At 46.8% G+C, this 19752-nt stretch overlaps 1 protein-coding gene across 1 annotated transcript in view; it reads left to right on the top strand.

The window, feature by feature from the left end:
• The first annotated feature begins 4049 nt into the window (after nt 1-4049).
• Nucleotides 4050-19752, top strand: part of LOC119176065 (oxysterol-binding protein-related protein 6) — a 172712-nt gene continuing 157009 nt past the window's right edge. The window contains exon 1 of the mRNA XM_075876688.1: nt 4050-4200. The gene's annotated coding sequence lies outside the window, so the exon portion shown is untranslated. The remainder of the gene's footprint in view (nt 4201-19752) is intronic.

The raw sequence follows: 19752 nt of genomic DNA on the forward strand, positions 1-19752 counted from the left end.
ACAACCCGGTCCGTCGGCCAGCCTTAGTTCAGGGAATGATCATGACGCGACGCTACATCATAGGTCGCGCTGCATGTGTCAGACGTGCTTCCTAGCGCTTTCTCTCGCATATGCAATAGACATGTTTCCCACTGCAACATCGTATACGTCTGTCAGATATGTTCCTTCATGCTCCTTTTTCGTGACTCGAAGGAGCGCCGTGCCACCGCATCACGGCGCAGCGCATGTAGTAGCCATAGAGTATAACATTGATCTATGTAGTAGCGCTGCAGTGACGCTTCCCCATTGGTTGGCCGCATAGCGCCATGAACGGCGACACGCTATATCAAAACACGGTATATTTTACAGAGCCAGCGGGACCACCAACAGAGTTGATTGATTGATTGATTGATTTCTGGGGTTTAACGTCCCAAAACCACCATTTGATTATGAGAGACGCCGTAGTGGAGGGCTCCGGAAATTTCGACCACCTGGGGTTCTTTAACGTGCACCCAAATCTGAGTACACGGGCCTACAACATTTCCGCCTCCATCGGAAATGCAGCCGCCGCAGCCGGGACCACCAACAGAGTGAACACGAGGAATGCAAGACGTGGCCCCAAGGATCTGTGCCCAACTCCAACGAAAAATTACTTCGTATAATTTTCGTCGTGAGACAATGCATGAGGAGGCTGCCCCGCCGCGTCACTAAGGTACTAGGCTGCTAACCCGCAGGTCTTGGGATCGAATCCCGGCCGTGGCGGCTGCATTTCTGATGGAGGCGGAAATGTTTTATGCCCGTGTGCTCAGATTTCGGTGCACGTTAAAGAACCCCAGGTGGTCGAAATCTCCGGAGCCCTCCACTACGGCGTCTCTCATATTCACATAGTGGTTTTGGGACGTTAAACCCCAAATATCAATCAATCGATTAATAAATCAGCATGAGGGGGCTCCCTCTTCCATGACAGCAAAACACACGCGAAGGCTAGGCGATGGGCAAGAGCATGGAAGGGGCTAGAGGAGGGTGGTTAAACGGCTGAATCGGGCGCATCTGGCTGGCCTTGACAAAATAGAGGAGGCGTTGGCTGATCCTTGTCCCACTGTTCAAATAATCTCATCGAGCGGATGATCTCATTATTCCCGGCGTATTACCGAGAATTCAGCACAAAATAGCGACTGACCAACGTATAGATATCTCCACAAGGCACGCCAGAGGCGCATCCGAAACGATCGCATTAATGTGCGTGGCGAGCCGAGCCTTATCGAGAAGAGTTAATCACCTCGCGTGTTGCATGTAAGCGCGCTGTCGCGGCGTATCGAGTAAGAGAGGCAGAAATGATACAGCCAGCTGGCTCGTGCTCTTCTATATTCATCGGCCAAACTTATTCTGCCGAAAGAGGCCCTCATTCAGTATCGAGCGCCGGTGCACGAGCACCATGTAAACAGCGTCGCCTAAACGTAGTATAGCATTACTGCTGTATGTGATGGGTAATGTGATGCGCTACTGTTGCATTCATGAAAACGCGGCTATAATTATGCAGTGCAAAAACAAAAAGAGTCCATATAAGCCCGGGAGTGTAATGGTGTACGACTGAGTAACGGCAAGATGAATGTGGTGACACCGATACATGAGGTTTGAAGGTGTATAAGCTGGGCTAGCAGCGCGCGAGTGTTCGCCACAAAATAAATTTGTAATGGTTCGGTTCCAAATTTTGAAGTTGGTGCAAGGTTCATTTCACTGTTGCAAAGTGTCAAGCCATAGTGAAATACCAGACCGTTTAATTCATGCACTGACCCTTTAAAGTATTTTTTCCAGCGATTTTCATATTACATTTTCGTGTACTTGCCTCTGCATGTCGCAACAATTTTTACTTTCAATCATGGGCATCCACTCTTGCCCTATGCTGACCTAAAGACATGCAGTGTGCATAAATAATAATAATAATAATAATAATAATAATAATAATAATAATAATAATAATAATAATAATAATAATAATAATAATAATAATAATAATAATAATAATAATAATAATAATAATAATAATAAATGGTTAGACAGTGTGAAAAAAAGGCAAACGCTGAAGCTAATTATAGGGCTACACCACCTTCAGCATAACAAACATACTTCCTAGTGTTGAAGGTGCTCTATTGCGCGGTTTGGCTAGATGGTATAGAATGACCCACACATATTTCAAAGTAGATTCAATATTCATGTGCGACCTGGTTAAAAGAAGATCTACGTGCTCAAAAAAACTATAGAAAGCCTGTGATACACAGGAAACCACTCGCTCGCTGGATTCCGTGCCGACCGGTTGTGCCCCCGCGATCTCCGACGACAGCGCAGCTCTGGCCGACTGGGTTGGTCCCATGCCACCTCCTGCCGCCGGTCCCCTACGACGACGTCAGCGCAGCTCTGGCCGACCGGACTTGCCCTACGCCATCTCCTGACGCCGACAAGAGCTCTCGCAAGTGGTGCCCCGTCCTCGGACTCCTGTGACCGTGTTTCCATCTTTCCTATCTCTCCTATCTCTCACATGTCGTCGCTCGCTGTCCTAGAGCATCCCTCTTTCTCTCTATACCTTTAATCCTATCCTTTTAATCCCTCCTCACCCCCATCACTTGTGAGCTACTGTTGAGGTGTCGCACGCTGATGCAGACAGTTACGGGGCTCACTTTTCTCTTCTTTTCCCTCTTATAACCACAATCTCAACTTAGAACAATAAAATATTATTTAAAATTGGTTTGTATTTTTTGCATTAGAGCCCTTTTTGTAGCTATAGATGTAACTGAAGAAATTAAGCTTGAATTTTTTTCTAGATTTATTGATGAAATCTTACTCTCCTCACGTAAATGTGACATTGTGCATTTCAATCTGTTTCTTTTTCACAGACATGGCCCATTTCATGAAAAAGAAAGTTCTCTAACTTTGCCAGGCAGAAATTTTTATTCACTCGAGGTGCATTCACCTATTTTAATTAGAAACAGGGGGAGCGGTTAACATCAATTAGAAACGGGGTCTCTACAATACCCAGGCGGAAAAGAGGGCGACTGGCTAGTAGAGCACAAATAGCAAAGGGGTTAGAAGAGCAGGTGAGAGAAAGGGGGACAGGAATGAGAGTGATGAGGAGAGAGTAAAACATACCATAAAAATTACTTCTTGAGTGAAATTCTTTAGACGTCTGATGAAACAGACGCGACATGACGTAGTTGATCATGGAGTACCGACTACCTCGAAGACACGCGTTGTTGTGCAACAGGAAGAAAGAGACAAATAGAAACAGAGAGAACGAATGGTGGAAAGAAAAATATGGAGCTAAAGAGAGAGAATCGAAGACGAGGAGAGAAAAATATCGAGATTGAAAAAAAAAAAAGAGATTGGAACAGGAAGCGAGAAATGCGGAGCCAGAGAGACGGAAATTGAAAACAACGAAAGAAAGATAGAAAGACCGAAACGGACAAAGAAATTGAAGAGAGATTATCGTGGAGGTGAGGAGGGGAGCGCCCCCAGCTCCGCTCCTGCCAGTCTTCTTCGTACCGCTAGAGCGGAGTTGCCGTACTTTTTTTTTTGCTATATACTGTTGTGAATGATTAGGACTTAAATTGAAAAGAATTAAAGTGGGCGAAATGTCACCCATTCCGTCGATGGGATCCGAACCCACGACTTTCGAATTACGCGTCCGATGCTCTGCATAACAAAACAAGCTCAGCTTGGACACCGACCTCTCCTTAGCAGGGAAATTTTTAAAAAAGTGGGCCAAGCAAGCCACCATCGGCAGCGATTCGGTGATGTATTCGATGTTGCCCGCGCGAAGCCTTTGTAATTGAGGTAAACGCGCCAGAAGCTCAGGTCACTTTTAAATTACGTGCCTTGAGTATCCCCGACCCTCGAGGGCGTAATGTGTGAGGACGTGTGTGCGGCAGCCAACACAGCTGTCGGCAGCGGCCGTCCTTCTCCGAGGACATCAGCAGCGGAGCGCGAGGGAACGCGGAAAGGCGCGCGGAGGGAGTGCGCTGCCGGCGGGGGCCGCCATGTGGCGACCGTGAGCCGCTGGCGCCGTCAGCTCAAGTTTGAGCGTCGTCTCGGGCAGTTGGCGCGCGCGCACCACAGAACACCTACCAGTTTCCCGGCGAGCCGTGCTACGTCCACTGACGGCAGAGGTGCGACTTCGATTTCCGATTACGGCACACGTCGTGGGCTCACTTTTTGACGGCGACGCAGGTGAGTGCGCGTCAGCGGCAACAATCAGACCGAGTGTCGTCTGGCTGCGGCGGCTGTCGTCTGCTGTTCTTTTCGTTTGCGCTCCAAACGTCTGGACGAAAGGGCTTCCTTTCGACGTGTTTTGCGGCGTTGGCGGGAACTTTGCTCCCCGGGATTAGGAGGCGCTCGTTTCACCCCGGAATATCGACGCGCCCCGCGAAGAAGTAAACGAGAGCGCCGGTGCGTTTTTCGGAGTTTCTGTGCCTCTCTTCCCCCTCTTTCCCTTTTTCGTAACCCCGACGACAGCTGCACTCCTCACTACGCTGGTACCTCATTGAGTGGCGAATGACGGGTTGTCAGTGTGCGAGATATATTCGCCGGCCCTGTTCAGACACAGTGGCGGGCGGCGTGCTCTTCGATTCTCCCCGATCAACTACACTTCTCCGCATTCTCCGAATAGCATGACGGCGCTGACATGATTGCCTTACGAAAATTGAAAGATTTTAGTAAGAGAGCTGAAACTAATTTCGAGCCGCGTATGTGTTCTTTTCGTCGACTATATCATCGCGTAACGCGTATTTAACTCAAGAACCAGAGCTGACACCTCGTCATGTGGTTTCGTTCTTCCCAGCTCTGGAGGTGTTGAGAGAGAATAAGAAATTGAGCGAACATTATTACTTTTTTTTGTGATTTACCGCTTGCGAATGGCTGATTCGGCCGGCTGATAACAACAAATGCTGAACGCCGCTGAGTTCGCATGTGAAACGCACAAGATAGGCGACGAATCAGAACGTCATCTCTCAGTTACTCCGTCCAAGAGTAAACTCACTTATATCAAGTAGTTCGGGAAAGCCCACTCGTTGGTTGGAACTGAAAGCATTGTTTTGAGCTTTCTCTGTTTTTGAATGCCTGGCACATACACACAAAATGGTACGGCTTGCACTGTCTATATAGCTTGTGCCTGCTGACGTTTAATCACTTATTAAACTTCATTGTCCCACATCGCACACTCGCCGATCAGCTTGTGACAAAAAGTAGTTTCATCTGTCGACCCTCTTCAATAAAACTGAATTTCGTGCAATCGAGAAGTTTCATTGATGCATACTATGTGTACCGCATACCACGGGAAACTGCACCCGGTAAAGCATACAGTGGGCTTGTCTGAGTTCAATATAACGCTGACAGCACATTATCTTGAACTGAAGGTATAACCCTTACGCCGAACAGACTCTTGTGAAGTTCGCATATGACTTGCCTTTGTGTCGCCGGCAGTGACAAGCTCGCAGGCGTCGTATATTAGTTAGAGTTCACAATATTTTATCAGCATAGTTAATTTTACATCCATGCGGCAATTCACTCGAATTGCCGCAGCCTGCTGTTACTGCGGCGTCATGTTAATGCTACCGCACATTTCGTACACCTACATTTTTTTTCTATTTCGGGCGGGACCGCGTGGATTCCACGGAGTATAGCCGAGTAAAACACTGTCACTTTATATATCCGTGAAATTTTCCCTAACTTGCATGCGATCCCGTATTCGCCTATACATAAAAAAAAAGATGCCATTACTACATGGTTACAGGACAAAAGACGATCCCTCCACGCCAAGTTCTCTCTGGCTCGTTTTAGATGCCCTATATATGTTCGCTGTTCGTCATGAAAGCGACCGCTTTTGTTGTCGCAGCATAAGCCGCGTGGTTTTGGAGCGAAGCGCATAAATGCGGCGGTGGTGCACTGGCATTTCTCATCGCAACGCTTGATTGCCGCCGTCAGAAAATCGCGCAGCAGCAGCAGCGCACGCTTGGCCGAGGTCCAAGCATGTAAATATCTCGAAACATACGCCGCGCTAGCACGAGACCCCCGGGTGGGTTTTTGGGAGGACGCCCCGCGTTTACGGCGCAGTTACTTTGCCTGTTTTAATTCCCTCCTGATCTGGGATATTAGCACCGCTCATCGATCAATACTAGGCACTGGTTATATATATATATATAACCAGTGCCATATATAACAGGACCGGGTTAACTGGCGGAACATGGGAGAGGCCTTTGTCCTGCAGTGGACGTAGTCAGGCTGATGATGATATATATATATATATATATATATATATATATATATATATATATATATATATATATATATATATATATATATATATATATATATATATATATATACAGCATGTGCGTCTAGCATAAGTTTTGGTCAGCTTCAATAAAATGAATTTTAGAACTGAATCGCTGCAGTGCATCAAGAAGAATTGACGTGAGCTCCCACTGAATTAATCTGTCTATATGGCGGTCGGGTGTATTCGATCGTAAATATTGGAATCAGATTGAGTGCAGATCAACGAGTTTGTATTCATGCAGAAAAAAAATGAAAAACGAAAAAAAAAGGACATCAGCAGCACCTTTCGCACTCTTATCCGTGCGTTTCTCGCGAAACTCATGATGTCTCAGTGCATGCTGGAAAACTTCAATAAAATTTGACCCAAACTTCTTAGCCCCAGCGGTGCATGACTCTTGCGTCGCATTTATTTGTTCCCACGGCTGCAATTGCATCGCAAATGCCCCTTCAGCTTGAAGCATTCGCTGATTAAGAACGGTTCGCGTGCGTCATCGTTTGTCGTAAAAGTGAAAGAGACGCCTTGTGCACGCAGCGCTAGCGAAACCGCTGAAGAAACGGGTCGGGATCCCTGCAACTCTTTTGTGCGACCGGGATGCCCGCAGAGGACGCCTTTCGGTTGTGAAATGTGGGAGACTTGGGAAGGTGCGCACTACTCCATATATCAGGCGCAGGTGACTGTATCATGCAAGTGCCGCTTAATTATTCCGTAATCATACGGTATTTGTATCGTGAACCGGAGTCGTTGTCGATACTGATGCGCTCATACACTTGCGCAAATGGAAGCTGAAGTGCTTGAGGCCGCCCCGCCGCGGTGGTCTAGTGGCTAACGTACTCGGCTGCTGACCCGCAGGTCGCGGGTTCAAATCCCGGCTGCGGCGGCGGCATTTCCGATGCGGAGGCGGAAATGTTGTAGGCCCGTGTGCTCAGATTTGGGTGCACGTTGAGGAACCCCGGGTGGTCGAAATTTCCGGAGCCCTCCACTACGGCGTCTCTCATCATCAAATGGTGGTTTTGGGACGTTAAACCCCAACAATAATTATTATTATTACTCGCTATTTACTTGGTTTTCGTGAATACGTTTCGGGTTTATAAGGGCACGTCAAAAATGCGCCGTGCTTGGCTCGCGCGTGGAAATGCAGCACAGCTTTGTCGACCACAAATGGTAAAGCAATAGCCGCGATTATGATTGTGAGGGACACCCTAGTGGAGGGCTCCGGAAATTTTCGACCACTTGGGGTTCTTCGACGTGCACCTAAATCTTAAGTACTCAGGCATCGAGCATTTCGTCTACACCAAAATGCAGCTGCCGCGGCCATTTTTGGATTGGTGAACAGCCGGGCTGACGCATTTCACGCGCTGTCTTCTGTTGACTGGGATCGGCTTCTTTTACCCAGCATCTTCAACTTTGTACATAAAAAGCCAAACGTCGCACGGAACCATGTCGGAGGAGCAGAATCTGACGAATCATAGCAATGTTTTCCAGACGGAGTTTATATTCTTTGCTCCATTGCTAACACTTCTGGCACGAATTTCATGGACACCCTTCATGCGCGAATACCCGGTAAAAATTTATAGCACTAATCCATTGTTTGCTCGCGTCTCAATCGCAAGTTTTCCGACTGTAATGCAAAGATACTCGATGACCTAAGTCAACGATTCCTCAATGGCATTCCCGTTTCGGCTTATTGGATGTTTGCCTGAACGTGCTTCAGACAGGGCCTGAGTGGTGTTCATGGTATGGTCACTGGAAGCTTGTGGAATCTTGCGAATGGTGGACGTTGGGATAACGTGAAGCTGTTTGCGAAATCTGATACAATATCGTCGCTCATGCATGTGGTTCCGTCGATTTACGAATGTCTGAAATCGGACAAGAGCTCACTGCGCGTCATTGCGCCTGTCCGACTAGCGATTGACGCAGATGACGCTCTTCCGAGCCAACTGAGCAAATGACGCTATATCTGCACTCAGAACTGCCCTCGAGAACTACATAAAAGAAATGCCCGAAATCGTCTCTGTTGCAAGTGAAACATAAACATTCGTCTGCATGAGGTGCATGCAATGACAATGCCGGTTTCATCAACGCCATCTTCGCTAAATTGAGTGTTTATTCATGTTTATGAGTTGCTTCGGGCCGGCAATGTGCAATACGCAGCGCTGCTAGAGTCATAGTCAAGTGAAAGGAGTCCTCGCAATTTCAATGCAACAAAAACGAACGCTAAGCAACGACATATGGTGTTTCGAACAGAGTATACGAAAGTAATCGTGTGATGAATCATATATAACAGAACAAAATACCCATGACCACTGCCCCGTGTTGGCCTGGAAAGCGCGAAACGGCTCTTTCACTGCCAGCAGCCTCTAATGGAACAGGCAAGCCCAATCTCAAACAATCTGAGTCGTTCTTTGTTCACCAGCCGGCGCGATTCAAAGGGCGGTCTTTGGTTTTGCTTATAATAATAAGTTGCTGGATGCACGATAAACTTATTTAGTAGCAGACGTTCAGTTGATCGCGAACATGTTAGTATTGCAATTTTACGTACAGTACATGCAACGGATAAACGTGGCTCTGATGCGGAGTTCTTGTAACAAGGCATAATCGTATATATGTCATTTAACAAATTCCCCGACAGCAGCAAGTCGAGCTTTCATTTCTCCTTCCAATGCACCCATGGCATGCTTTGTTTTCCTTCTTAACACAAGAAATGTTGTTAGAGAAGTCTGCAATGCACTGTGTTCGCATTAGAAACATATTATACGTACGCGCAGCGCAGTGAATTTGTTTTACGCATTGCTTTGTTTCCTTCCAGAAAAACAGGGCGCTGAAAGCTTTACACTGTCACGTTTTTTTTTTTCTTATGCCACGGCTTTCTTTGGAACAATGCGGAATCGAGTCGCATGGGGAAAGATGCCTCTCTACGAGTCGCCTAATTCAGTTATATACGGCGACGTGTGCTTTCGCCATGTTTCGTGCGCTTCTTTTATCGTCACTCGATGCTCGCCGCTATAGCGTAAAGTGGCAGTGCATGCATGTCTTGGATACGAAGCGCATCGCAATGCGCATTACTGTGATCCGGTTCGTGAAACCCTAAATAACGTATTCGTGTGCAACGCGAAGCTGCAGGCTACGCCCGGCTAACTTGACACGGAAAAGTCTATACTTATTGTTTAGTAGTTATGCGCGTTGCTTTACATCTGCTGCCAAAATTATGAAATGGGCAGGCCTTAGTTTTTGAAATTCCCGCGGATACTATCTGAAACTGTAATTGCCTGCAGAGACGCTGACAGTAATCTTTTTTATAGATATTGCGAATCTTGAAAAAAAAAAGACATGTAACAAAAAGTATCAGTATTATGACTGATTTCATCCTTCCTTGAAATCGTAATTTTTTTAATAACAAACCGGTTCGTCTTTCTGTTTGTCACACGTGCTTTATGGAGGCGAGTGTCTTATGAACGAAGCGAAAGGTGCTCCACTTTTCTTGTGCAGCTGTTGAACCTTGCACGGAAAAAAAGAGCCAGTCCATGGCGCGTTCTTGATGATTGATATGTGGGGTTTAACGTGCCAAAACCACCATATGATTATGAGAGACGCCGTAGTAGAGGGCTCCGGAAGTTTCGACCACCTGCAGGGTTCTATGGCGCGTTCTTATAGGTGCTTTTAAGGTCACAAGTCTTGTACCCCTGAAAACTTGCGGTCAGCTCATTTACCAGCTCCTAACGTCGAAACTGAAAGCACTTATTAATGTTCCCTTTAGGTGGAAGAAATGCCTCTTTTTAATTTTTCAGATAACAGGAACGTGCGTAAAGTTGAATAGAATATCTCTTGTAGTTTTATGGAGCTCAAAAGAACATTTATTTGAATATATTTTGCCAAATAAAGGGAGGAAAGTATAGAAAACCAGCGGGCTATTTTCTTTTTGGCCCATCGGTGGGCGAAACCGGATGTCATCAAGGGGCTGTGTTTGTAAACAGTGAAAGGTTCTATAATATGTCTCTCTTGTTCTTCGTGAGTGATGCGCTCACAAGGACCTAAGATATCAACCGTGTCGCTCTTTATTAGGACAAGTCACGTGCAATCTCTATCCGATCAGCGTTTTAATCAAGTGAATAACTTGGTGAGTGAGTGAGTGAGTGAGTGAATAAAACAGCTTTATTATGTCCACAATAGACGTGAGTAAACTTAACGTCACCTGGCTAGGCCCGTGCACTCAAGGAGTATCAAGCTATTCAAGTCTTTTTTTGCTTAAATTTTATTTAGCGGCACTGCGTCTTTCTGAGACAAAGAAGGGTAGCACCGCAGCAAATAGGTGACCAGTAAAATAGCGAGGGATTGTGGGATACACCGTCTGCTGCCGGCTTCCGGTTCGAGAAGAGTAGACCATAGAGTTTCCCAAATTTAACTAGAGGGCACTCTGGCGCTGCGATCGTTCAGCGACCATGGGAATGATGGATAGTACACACATTTGCCTAGTCTTCGTACTTGCGGGCGGCGAATCGTACTTGCGGCTTTGTTTATTACTGGTCACGGTTTTGTTTTGAAAGAAAGAACAAACCTTTTTGAACTTAGGGACTTGATTCGAAATAGTAAGCTTAAAAGATTAAAGTTGTGAAGCGCAAACGGTGAACATTTGCTAATTTATGTTTTCGTGAAAAAACAGCTCCAAGCCACACGAACACACACGGAGCCAGAAACAGGCCAGAAGTACGATTACACAAATGTGTGTACTACCCATGATTCTCATGCTCGCTGAAGCACCGTGTGTTGCAACTCCCATAGACACTAGCGCCAGAGTTCCCTCTAGTAAGTATTGTGGGAAACTCTATGGAGTAGACGATGGCGAACCGCCCTGCCGCAAGCCTCAGATGATTCTGAATTCGCGCGCGCGGTCGCCCATTTATCTTCGTCCTGATAAACCATGGTCGGTTTGTTTAGCCGTTGACTGCTCCAACTCGAGCGTGAAAGGCAAACGCATGTATCAATTTCCATGGAATGAAGAAAGAAAAATGATGTGGGCCGCGGCTGTGAAGCGAGCCACAGCGGTAGCCTTTGGGTACCGAACGTTGAAGCCAGAGTGTTCGAAGACCATTTTATCGCAGGCACGTGTGATCCACACTAATCTAAGGCTTACGCACGAATTTGCTGCGAATAATATATCAAGCAATATATTGTCGCACAGGCGTGCCTAGCAAAGATATTATGGGAACACGCGGGCGAAATCTATACCTGCCATACGAGATGAGTGCCAGCCACAAAAAACGCGAAAGCTTCACTCAAGAGTAACTTTACACGAAGCGCTGGACGAGTCCATTTGCGTTTATCTTGGTCAAACTGTGCGCCAGTACGGCACACAAAGGAAGAAGTTGGTTAAACAAGCGCAGTATTTCGATTATTCGACGCCGTCTGCGTCTGACTGTATTGTTTATGTGCCGCCATGCCACGCAACTTGACCAAGATCAGCGCTGAAATAAGCATATAGCTTCGACTAAGAAATGCATCTTGTAGTGCAGTGAAGGCTAGAAAATAAAACAAAGATATCTCAACGCGCTAAACAAGTGCTGCGCTTCATGTCGATCAACCGACGATGTCGGCCGAAGCAGCTATCTCGAAATGAACTCTTAGCACACTGCTACAGTCATCCCCATTGCATGAGATCTTTGAAATTGTGATTTTTTTCTGCAGTAAGGTATCATACAATGAAAAGTGTCTTCTGTATTGACTGATATAGCCAAACTGACAGTACCCATAAGCAGCATTAAATCATTGCAGATCATTTTAGTGCGATAAAGAAGTTTTCTTACCGTTCATGGCTTTCGTAGCTTCTCATCGTCGCAGTCACGGTTAACAAAAGCAAAAAAAAAAGCAACTTATAAAGCACTGGCATTGCACGAGGAAGTGCTTTTTTCAATGGAGTGGTACAAAAATGCGCGCGTGCCACTGCTAACCAGCGTGGTGCGTCTAAGCGGAAGCCGTCGTATCCCAGAGTTCCCCGCGATGGCTTATATTACCGGTCGCCTATTACAGCTTCCTCGCGGTCTTCCTCCAGCACATATCCCACAAAAACTAAAGTACATCTAGGCCGCGTTGCTGGCCTCGTTAAAAAAAATATGCATAGTATAAACATGAAGAATTTGAGATGAGAGCTCCATGCTTTAAAGGAACACGTAGTTGATAGAACACTGCGTGCAGGCATTGACTAGAGGACGTTACGGCTGTTGCTGCTTCCTGCAAGCTGCAACATACAGGGCAAGCGCAGGATAACACCTGTCCTGTGTAAACGCCTAGCGCAAAACGCTACGCGTAATCACTTGGTACGCTACAAGTGCGTAAAAAGATATAGTTGTAAAAAATTGGTAGATCTCACGTGCAGTGGGAATCGATGATATGTGAAGCACAAATGAAGAAGGTTGATTCACTTGGTACGCTACAAGTGCGTAAAAAGACATGGTTGTAAAAAATTGGTATATCTCACGTGCAGTGGGAGTCGATGATATGTGAAGCACAAATGAGGAAGGTTCATATGTCAGATTAAAATAAGCACAGTGTTACGAGGTGGACGTAAATTAGGCTGTACATGACTTCCATGTTATGATTATCATCTTTGCGCCTGGCATTTGTGCTCGTCGTCAATTCGCGTCACCGTAATATCAAATTTGCTATATGTGAAGCTAGCGAAATGGCTGCGAGGGCGCAATGATCGTAGCATGTAGTCATGTTTTACGTGACACGCATGTCATGATTATCATGTTTGCACGTGTTATTTATTTTCGTCATCTATTCACATCACGTAATACCAAATTTGGTATATGTGAAGCTAGTGGACGACCGCGAGCGCATCATGGGCATGGCATGTAGTCATGTTCTTACATGACACGCATGTCATGATTTCCACGTTAGGATCTGTAACCTATGTTCGCCATGCAGCCACGTCTTACCTTAGCAGTTTTGAGATATGTCATGTGAACAAAACCACCTCAAGGGCAGCAAGACTATGAAAATGTAAATTATGACATTCATGACATACACGTCGGGATTTTCATGTTATGACTTGTCACTTATGCTCGACATACGGTCATATGCCATACCAGTTTTGGTATCGATGCCATTATCGAAACCGCTAGGAGAGCTAGAAGTCGTAGGCGGCTATATAGATAAGATTGACAGATGCGGTTGAACTCGCCGAGGTTCGCTGAGAAATGCTTCGCATTTAAAGTGAATGGCCGCGCATGCGCACTCGCCATGTCATAGGGCGCTGTGATGCAGTTTCATCATATTGCCGTCGTCGCTCACGTGTCCCGTCTTATTTTGCAGACGGGTGTACTTGCCTTTCTTTGCCCGCATGATTTTTTTTTTTTTGCGAAGCGCTGCCTTACATTCAAGAATGCATGCCACACTAGAGCTTTACCCCCGTATTAACAAAACGCCACTCGACTCGACTTTCATCCTTCACTTGTCAGAGTTGAGCACTGCGCCGCTGCTCGGCTGAGAATGAGGCTGCGCTACTTTGGGAACGCAGATGATTATCGCTGATATGCAGTGACTTGCCGTGCCTACAGATGGCGCTCCCATCGGCTTTCTCGAGTCAAGGTGAAGCGTTGAGTGAAGAGACGTTCTAGAATACGGTGGTAAGGCTTTCTCAAGTGAAGGTGAAGCGTTGAGTGAAGAAACGCTCTAGAATACGGGGGCAAGGTCTTCTAAAGTGAATGCGAAGCGTTGAGTGAAAGAACGTTCTGGAATACGGGGGTTTTACCCCCGTATTCTAGAACGTTCTTTCACTCAACTAGAACGTTCCCGCGTACCCAGTGATTTAGGTGAAGTTCCTAGAACTTCGGGTGGTCAGTATTAACCTTGAGTCCAGTAAACTAAGAAGTGTCTAATAAACATATAGCTCAGTGTTTGCGCGTCAGACGGCGGAATTTATTATATTTTTACATGAACAGCAGGATAAAGGCTTCTCCCATCGATCTCAAATCGACCGGCACACGGTTTCAGTGCCTCAGGCGCTGAAACCGTGTGTCTTTAAGAGTCTCAGAAGGTGGAAAATATTTTCTCTCGATATGAAAGATGGCTAAAGGACATCTTGAATGAGTGACGTCTTTCGTACAGGATATACTTCTTCCGCTCGCTGCATAGGCAATGCGGTCGTTGATATCAGCGCGGAAAGTTTGAGAATACGGGCCATACGTGGTGTTTTACAGCGATGACGTTTTCACGGGATCAGCCGTTCATTACCCAGGGACTGCGTGTGTTACGCCCCGTTTGGTCCCGTCGTTTCCTTTACGCTGTCACATGACGCTATGTTCAATCAACCACTTCCTCTTCTTCCTCTCATCCTTACAGGTGAAGGAAAATTGAGACGTTTTCCGGGGAGCAGTAGCCCTTGCATGACGCCACTGAGTGAGCGTCTGCAGATGTATATTAAAGACCAGTATACTTCCTCTATGCACTGTACCGAATGAAGACTACTTAGGGCACATCGCAAGAAATATGTTGTTGAGAAAGCGGGTCGCGAATAGCAGCGAGCGACTTGACAGCCGCTGGATTGCCCCAAATCTCCAGACATTCTGTGCTGCGCGAAACATATGTTGTGCTCTACTCAATTAAGTACTCAGAACCTATTATTTACCAATGGTTTAACTATTCAGTATGTGCCCATTGCAAGCTTGCGCGCATTTCAATAGAAATCCCGTAAAACTGATGGGGCGCTGACGCGGCTGTTGTAGGCTTGCCAAGGCGGCGCCACTTAGCTGCTGGCTCAAACCGCATGGAGTCACTCCCGGCCGCGGCTGTTACATTTTCGATGAAGACGAAACTGCTAGAGGCTCTTGCGTATTGGGATTTTAGTGCGCCATAGTAACGAGAATGATGAGAAAAACAATGCTCCTCTTGGTAAGAAGAACCCTAAGTGCTCAAAAGTCTTCGGAGCTCTCCACTACGGCATGCATCCTAATAATAATTCTGAATTCAGAACGGTACAGCGCAAAGAATCACACGGGCGGCCGCTCAAGAGGAGATGTAGCGCTGTGTCTCGTTTTGATTGGTCATCGTCCGTGTGATTTTTCGCGCTACCATTCTGAATTACGCTCTACCAACTAGTCCAGCAGTCTGTACTTTTTAACCTCATAATCATATCGCAATTCCTTATATAGACATTTGCCAAGACAACTTGAGACGTAACCAATCTTCTCCTGCCCTGACGTGGTTGTTTAGTGGCTAAGGCACTCGGCTCCTCATGCACCAGCAGGTCGCGTGATTGAGTCCCGGCTGCAGCGGCTGCATTTTCGATGGAGGCGAAAAGGATGTAGGCCCGTGTGCTCAGATTTAGGAGCACGTTAAAGGATCCCAGGTGGTAGAAATTTCCGGAGCCCTCCCCTACGACGTCTCTTATAATCATATGGCGGTTTTGGGACGTTAAACCCCACACATCAATCATCATCATCAATTTTCTTCTCCTCCGTCTATTGAAGTACCACCACCCCGCCCGTTAAAAACATGTACCCAACGTAATTTTGCACTGCCCCCGAAACCGGAGGCATTGGCAGCTTTCTCTACCTCATGTGGTTTTACAGTGCCTCCGAGATCGGTCCCCTTTTGAGCAAGCGACGGTGCCGCGTGATGTCGTCGTCATGTCACGTCAGGCTGTGTGACGTCATTTTGGCGGAGCAAATTTCGGTAATCTGTGACGATATGTTGACGTCATAAGTTACGCTATCCCACAATTTTTTTTCGTGACTATTGTTGTCACCGACGGCGATTTGTCGCGTTTTACGAAACATCTAAAGTTTTCCCCTTAGAACCCCCCAAAATGCGTGATGAATACTTTTTTTTAGGGCTTGGGGGGGTTGCTTCACTTATCGGGTCAGGGTTGGTAGGTAGGCAAAAACATTATTTTACCTTTGGACAGAAAAGGGGCGAAAGGATAGAGATGTGGGGAGGTCACTACACGCAGCAGTCCGCCGCTACTCTCCCTTTCCAACCTAAGATGAATTAGTTACGCTGCCTCACCAATGTGGCATGGCGGCCGTGATCGGAGCATGTCGACCTTCCGAAGAAGACAACGTCGAGGTGGATCCGCGAGCGAACCAGTGAGTTTGGTAGAAGATGAAGATGATGCGCGGCTGCAGCACGAGGGAGAGGGGCGTCGCGTGAGCGCTCGTGAATGAACAGTCCGTGAGTTCCACCTGCGCAACGCGAGAAAAGAAGAAGAAGCAGAAATTCAGTCTTATATTGGTGAGAATCCTTCTGCATTGTGCGCGTTGTACAGTAAGCCCGAAGCAATAGATCGTTTCTTTTCGGTCCTGTGGGCGATTCACAACGGCATAAAAAGCTCTCCATGACCTATCGGTTTAAATTTGCCGGCGCCTATCATTTTGTTTTTCGGAGCCTCTTTTTCTGGGTTGCTCGGCGAAAGTTTGCTTGACTGGTGATGAATTATCATATTAAAGCTAATCAGTTACCCAGCTATAGTCTTAACATTATGCGTCTACATCGGTAGCCTATAACCAGAACCTCTACGCTCGTGTAAAATAAGAAAAAAAAATTCGGTTGATGTAGCTTCTCCCCCCCTGCCAACGACTTCGATTCCTGACGAAGCCGGTGGTGTACACGTATCTACGTAAAAGTGGTGGTTCTTTTTACAGCAGAGCTGCTATGCTCGATGTTTGCCGTGTGTCGCAGATAGGAAATCATAGTCATTATTAATCGAATCCACACGCGCTCAGTCACCAGCCAAGCACTCTGTAGAGAGAGTTAACAAGAGGAGCTGAAATGGGCGGCCCCTAATAACTATACTCATTCTGTTGTATAGCATTGTATAGGAAAAAGTGTATAAGTGAGAGGGTGTAAAAGAAGTTTATCCAAGCCAGGCCCAGCCCACCAGCTCTGCTGTGAGCCTGCCTTACACGACTTATAGGACAAGCTGCGTTAATTCTCTTGTTTTTCTTTTTATATATCTTAATTTATTATTATTATTATTATTATTATTATTATTATTATTATTATTATTATTATTAGTAGTAGTAGTAGTAGTAGTAGTAAATATTTGATTTTTACATTTAATGTTGCACCCAAACTATCTATTTCTGTCGTTAGTAATTATTCGATTCTACAAGTTGCCCTATTCTTAATGCTTATATATAAAAATATAAAACCACCCGATTCTTCGCCAATACCTCACAACGGGTGTGAGCCACAGTGTTTAGGCGAACAAGAACAACAGCAATGGCTTCATGACAGCAGCAGCTACATCATTTACATTTCGTCAGCTCTTCGGTCTCACCTGACTGAAAAAAAAAAGAAAGCTGTGCTTCGGCTTTTGTCTTGTAATGATCTGTTTCACTGTCGTGTTTTGCACTTAGTTCAGGTAGTAAGGGTTTACAAGGGAACTCCGTGGTTTAGGTGGTCGCCTAGCCATATATAGTGCCACGACTGGTCATTTAGCGCCAGCAATGGCAGGAAGCATTAAAAATTAGACGGCTCGTTAGAAAACCTACACATACTTTGGTAAACGTTCATGTGCGCCCCGCTGCTCGGAGCAACTTCTATAGGCCGCCACGTCAAGAATGAAATGCTACGTCAAATCCGTGCAATCGCCTCGTTAAATATGCTGGTTAGTGAATTTGCATCGACTGTTAATATATACGTTAATAATTAGCACTTTGATAATTTTATGATGCTCTCTCTCTCTCTCTCTCACACACACACACACACACACACACACTCACACACACACACACACACAAACACACACACACACACACACTCACACACACACACACACACACACAAACACACACACACACACACACACACACACACACACACACACACCTACACACACTAAGGTCGGCGGTCACAATGTCGTCGCTCTCACGTCTTGTCGGCTTTACAGCGTTGTGTATTGGGGACTTTTCATCGTCATTTTCATGGCCTGCAACCTTACCCCCGGAGGTCGCCGCCCTCAGTTTCCCGGCGTGGGCTGGGTGACCTCCTTGCGTTGAGGTACTTCGGTGTGACGAAGGTGAATGCGCGGGTGAAAGGGAGCGGGATCGACGTCCCAAACCTGGCTGGCGAGTTGGTATTGCCTCCTCGTCAGAAGTATAGTCGTAAAAGTGAGAAAGGCCTCCTTGGAAAGAGGCGTCCTCCCGGCGTGGTATGTATTCTTCGTTCGCATGTCGATCGTCAGACCATGTTCGAAGAGGGCGGAACGAATCACTGCGGTGCCAGCAATGACAGGCAATATGACCTGCACCTCCGCAGTTAAAGCATAGTGGATGTCGATCGATTGTGCGCCATGCGTCTGTTCTTCGGAGCGGTGGACGTCTGAATCTCCCTTCTTGCGACGATGTCCATGGTGCTGCTGTGGATGGTTGGCGGTACGTCGGTTGGCTTGGTGGTCAGCTCAGGGTCTGCTCTTGCGGTGGTGACCAAGGGGCCGTTGGCACTGGGCGGTATGGCGGCGATATCGCAGATGGTGAATGACAGAGATCGTCGGCGTAGCTCATGGGACGGTGCTCGTCATCAGGACTAGCGTTAGAAAATGCGTGGCTGATTTTGTTGCGTACCAGTTCAGCGATGGACGCAACGGGGGTTTGAGCAACCGGAGTCCGGAACTTCTGTAGTTCTTCGCGAACTATCCCTCTAATGAGGTCTCGCAGGGAGCTTTGATTCTAAGATATGGCGGCAGAATTGATTGGGGGGCTGCTAGACATTCGATCATGCTTCCTGCATTGTTGATGGAGGGCCCGCTCAATAGCCGTGGCCTCCTTGATAAAGTCAACTATGCTACTTGGAGGGTGGCGCAGTAGCCCGGCGAAAGGTTTCTCTTTAATGCCGCGCATGAGATAGCTCCTATATTCACTAATGTTTGGGTCAGCTCGACGAAAAAGACGAGTCATATTTTCAGTGAACATAGCAACGCTTTCATTGGGTTTTTGAACCCGTAGCTCCAACAGCTGCTGCGCACGGTCCCGTCGATCGACATTGGCGAACATGTCGACAAGCTGTTGTCGGAAGTCGCCCCAAGTTAACAGACTGGCTTGTCTGTTCTCATACTAAATTTTCGCACCGCCGTCAAGGTAGAAATAGGCGCGTGAGAGCTTTTCTTGTTCAGGCCACAAATTAATCTTGGCAACACGTTCATAGTACTCAAGCCAGTCGTCAACGTCTTCATGGGCACCGCCACTAAAGTGATCGGGAACCAGCGGTTGAAAGATGGTTACCTGTGAAAACTGTGTCGGCGGAGGGCCTTGGGGCGCCGGTTGTGGACTGGCGTTGGCCATTTGGTGAGGTAAGCGGCACCTGCGAGGTTCCGTGGAAGGAGTGAACTCTGGCGCGAGTCCTATCAGCCGCCGACTGAACCGTTTCACGTGAGTTGCAATAGGTGACAATGCGTCCGGGCTAGATGAACGGCTCCCAGCTGGAGTACGGATCATTAGCCAGGGTTGCGGCCC

This window comes from Rhipicephalus microplus, chromosome X, assembly GCF_043290135.1.
Source record: "Rhipicephalus microplus isolate Deutch F79 chromosome X, USDA_Rmic, whole genome shotgun sequence".
Classification (NCBI taxonomy): domain Eukaryota; kingdom Metazoa; phylum Arthropoda; class Arachnida; order Ixodida; family Ixodidae; genus Rhipicephalus; species Rhipicephalus microplus.